Raw genomic sequence first — 4666 nt, 5'->3', positions numbered from 1 at the left:
TGGTCTTGCTCCGTATCATCTAGAAAAACATACTTAAGATTAGGAGGAAGTGGCTTACGCTCCGGTACCTTTACCTCTACAGCATAGACAGAATCAGCTTCAATGGTGTAGCAAGTGTTGACCAAGTTATCGTTGGCCAGGCTCAAAAGCATCTCATCTTCTTCTTCATTGAGCTCGTAGCTCTCCATTGAGGCTACCAAAGCATCTGGCTCCTCAACATTCTCCACTGTATAACCTGCACAGTCACCTAAGCGGGTTAGATCAGCTAAGGGATCCTTGGCTAAGGATTCCCTCCAATTACAAGTAACAGCCCTGTCAACAATATCAATGGAATAACACGTATCCTCATCGCAGGTTCAGTCGCCTTGTGGGCAAGACTGAACTCAATGGTGTCATCCCCTACCTCTAAGGTGATGGTTCCGAGTTTGACATCTATTACAGCCCCAGCTGTATGTAAGAACGGTCTGCCTAAAATAATAGGTATTTGACTGTCCTCTGCAATGTCCAAAACAACGAAATCGACAGGAATAAAAAACTTACCCACTCGAACGGGTACATCCTCTAGAACACCCATAGGTCTCTGAGTCGATCTATTTGCCATTTGAACGGTAATATCAGTCACCTTAAGTCTACCAATATTTAACCTTTCGCAGACAGAATACGGCATGACACTGACACTGGCCCCTAAGTCACAAAGGGCCTTTCCAATGACGTGGTTACCTATAGTGCAAGGAATCGAAAAACTACCCGGGTCCTTTAACTTAGGTGGCACATTAATTTGCAAAAGAGCATTACACTCTTCCACAAAAGCAACATTACCATCATCACGAAAATTTCTCTTACGATTTAAAATATCTTTCATAAATTTAGCGTAAGAGGGTACCTGGGTAATTAGATCAGTGAAAGGAACCGTTACCTCGAGATACGGGACTGCAACACTGGCCGTAGGATCAGTAACCTTCGGCTTCCGTAGGTTTAAAACCCCCGTCAAATCATCAATGAGTGAAGAATCATGCAAACTAGTTGACGGAATTGCATCCTGCTCTGGAGTTCCAGTCGATCGACTGATATGAGTGGTCGATCGACCAACTTGGCTGGGCGTGAACAGTTCCTGTTCAGAATTGAGTTCGTCAGGTGATCCAGTCGATCGACTGGTGATGTTGGTCGATCGACTGACTGTGCTGGGTGTGAATAGTTTCTGACCAGAAACTATTTTATCTAACGCTTCAGTCGATCGACTGACAATGGTGGTCGATCGACCAGAAGTACTGGCAATTGAGCTCGTTTTTGCACCAGAATTTGAACGAGCTTCTTCATCATTTCCCGAGTCTTCCTTTGGCTCGTCGGGATTTTCATAAGAGAGGCCACTTCTGAGATTAATGGCATTAATCGTCTCAACCGGCCCTTCACATTTGCTTGTTGAATTAGCAACTTGCTTAGCCTCCATATTCTCCAATTGCTTCACAAAATTCTTTGAGGACTCAATCCCGGCTGCTTCCATATTTGCCACTTGAACCAAAAGGAGTTGGACCATCTCTCTCAGCTTCTCGATCTCATCTGAGTTTTGAACAGGTATTTCAACTTTCTCCTTGGAAGCTTCAGAAATCTCGAGCTTCTCGAGACGGGCAGTAATAGAAGTTATAAGTGTCACAACGGCACTCATTTCATCACTTTGCTTTCGTGACTTTCCACGTGAACTTCCAAACTCAGCTCTATGAACTGCCATCTCCTCAATAGTGTTCCAACCTTTACTTTGACCGGTATTATTTTGGGACCTGCCATTAGCAGCTGCATCCAGGATGACCTTATAATCATCATATAGAGCATTATAAAATAGGTTGCAAAGATACCATTGCTGGAAGCCATGGTGAGGGACAGCTCGGACCAAACTTTTGAAACGTCCCCATGCTTCACAAAAATCCTCATCGGCTCCTTGCTGGAAACTCTTGATTTTACTTCTCAAGGCGTCAGTCTTTGAAAGTGGGAAGTACTTCTTGTAGAAGGCTAATGCTAGATATGTCCAGTCCGTGACTCCAGTTGCTACCCTATCAAGGTAGCGGTACCAATCTCGCGCTGAATCCTTCAAGGAGTATAAGAACATTAACCCCTTTACTTCATCCTGAGTTACCCCAGCTGGTATAGGTATGGAACAACAGTAGTCTGTGAAAATCTCCATATGCTTCAGGGGGTCCTCATCTGGTAGACCAGCAAACTGATTTCGCTCTACCAAGTCGATATAAGAGGAACGAAACTCGAAGTTACCCGTAGTAGGGGTAGGTAACTGGTGCCCCTTTGGAAGATGGTGTTCCTTTGGCTGCATATTATCATATATTGTAGCCATAATTGCCAAAATGAGAGTACTCAAGTCTTCCTCTCAAAAACCTGTCTTCTAACTGTGCAAAAGCAAAACTAGAAGAAAAGGTAAGCAACGGCCTCATGGAACAAAAGTTTCTCGAGACAAGAAAAATAAACTAAAATAAAGCAAACAGAATTACACTGTCTCCCCGGCAACGGCGCCAAAATTTGATACCGTCGTTTTGTATCAAAATTAAATTTATAATTCCAAACTAAAACTATAGCTAGTGATAGTAAGGGTCGAACCACAGAGAGACAAGGTTGATTTTGTTTGCTATTTTTCAGTCTAATAAAGTAACAATTAATTGGGGGGTTTTGAGATTGGTTGACTAAATTGACTAAATGCTAAATGAAATTTCTCAACAAGATAAAAAGGGGATCGGGAAATTCGGTTCACCACGGCAATGGTCAGGACAATAAGGTAGCGGAACTCCTAAAATACGGTCTCAGGGGGTTTAAGCAAGCCTTTCGATCTGTGCTCAAATTAACCTTGCGGTCTTAATTCTCCGGAATTTCTCAAAGCTTTCACTCAAGAGAAATTCCAATCTAACGATAATTCAAATTACTAATCTTTCAATCTAGTAAAGGGATTTATCAAAAGACAACAAGACCAATACGGAAGAATTCATACCACAAAACAATCCTAACTTATGCCATGGCTCACCTAATTCCCAATCAAAGAAATTAGCTACGCATGACTAGAACTGAAACAATTGTTAAATTCATAACAAAGAAAAAGATGGACATGATTGAGTTTAAATAAAAGACAAAGAACAAGATGATGAATTTCTGGAATTTAATTGATGAGGCAAGAATTGAAACAACAAGAATTAAAAGAAGAGGGGAATTGCATAAAAACTTACTAACTGAATTCAAGAACAAAGTATCGAAATCGAAGGTTTCCGTCTGCCAAGCTAGATCTAAAAACTGAGTTTTTGCAATAATGAAAGCATAACCTAAAAGTTGCTGCGTTCTCCTGATAAAAAGATACCGAAAGTTAATTACAAGTTGGGCTTTTAAAAGTCTAACACGAAGAAATAGATATCAGCTCGAAAACAGGTCGATCGACCGGTCAGCATGGTCGATCGACTGGTTAATGCGGAACAGTAGCGTCTGATGAGCTTCAGTGGTCGATCGACCTTACAGCATAGTTGATCGACTGATGGTGCTGTGTAGAAACACTTCTTTTCTTCAAAAACAGCTCCTCACTCCAATGCACGCATCCCGAGGTGAGTGAGTACGACTCTCCTTCTTCTGGGCTTCCTTGAAGTTGCCTCCGGAGGATGAATTAGGCTTGATTTAGCTTACTTCCACTCATTCCTACAATAAATCATAGAAAATGCAAAGTAAACCGTTTCGCGAGAAATAGTAGCCTTAAGCTAACAATTATGCATAGAAATACGTGCCAAAACCACAGATAAAGTGTATAGAATATGCACGTATCACCTAGCCTGGGCATCCCTGAGCTGACAAGCAGTAACCAACCCAGCGTCCAATCCCTACAGAAAAACAAAAGAAAGTCAATCAGCCAAACATACAGCAATATAAAGAACACATAATAATTGAAAAGTGCCTTTGCAACTAACCTCCTTAGCTTGAGAAGCAAGGGCAGCAGCCTTTGTCACAAGAGAAGACATGATAGAAACCACTTTAGTAGAAGACTCAAAGTTATTGTCAGATAAAAGCTGGCTGCTCATACTAGCAGGGAAATCATTTATCTGCGCCCGGGCAGCATCCATATCGTCCATCCGAGCAGACACACTTCTGATTGGCTGAGCCTGAATAGGCTCTTTCTCTCTCCCTTCTTCTTCAGGAATAACAGCTTCCCTCCTCCTTTTGGAAGCCTGAACGACCTCTGGTGATACTAGCCTGGGCGGTTCCTGGGGAGGCTTGACATCAGAAACCAAAACGTCAAGCGTCTTGTCACTCCCACTAGCCTCCTGGCTCTTGGACTGTTCAGCAATCCTAGCAACCCCAGCTTTCAAGTCAGCTGCACTAAAGTTGGCCAACCTAGTAGAAGACCTGTATACTGAATGTATAAAAAATACACATAAATATCAGAAGAGGAGCGACAAGAAGACAACAATCAACACAAAGACATATAGAAGACATACAGGAAAGAGCAGTGGAGCTAGGCTTGCCTTTGGGTACTTTAACCACACTCAGCTTAGTCTTCATATACCGGGGCAATAAATCCCTGCCCAGACTAGCAGGCCAAGCCCTCTCTTCCTTAGGAATAGAAAGAAAGGCCTCTATCCTTGAAATAGCCTCCTCGTCAAGAGGGTCGAAGTCCCAGTCAGGAGCTGCAAAT

At 42.5% G+C, this 4666-nt stretch overlaps 1 non-coding gene across 1 annotated transcript; it reads left to right on the top strand.

The window, feature by feature from the left end:
* Nucleotides 1–1859: 1859 nt before the first annotated feature.
* LOC141636250 (small nucleolar RNA R71) lies at nt 1860–1968 on the top strand. Its single transcript, XR_012540875.1, has one exon. It is a non-coding gene; the product is annotated as a small nucleolar RNA R71 (small nucleolar RNA).
* The last annotated feature ends 2698 nt before the right edge of the window (nt 1969–4666 follow it).

The sequence above is a fragment of the Silene latifolia genome, chromosome Y (assembly GCF_048544455.1).
Source record: "Silene latifolia isolate original U9 population chromosome Y, ASM4854445v1, whole genome shotgun sequence".
Lineage (NCBI taxonomy): Eukaryota > Viridiplantae > Streptophyta > Magnoliopsida > Caryophyllales > Caryophyllaceae > Silene > Silene latifolia.
The sequence above is the reverse complement of the archived record's forward strand: the minus strand, read 5'-3'. Positions and strand labels throughout refer to the sequence as shown.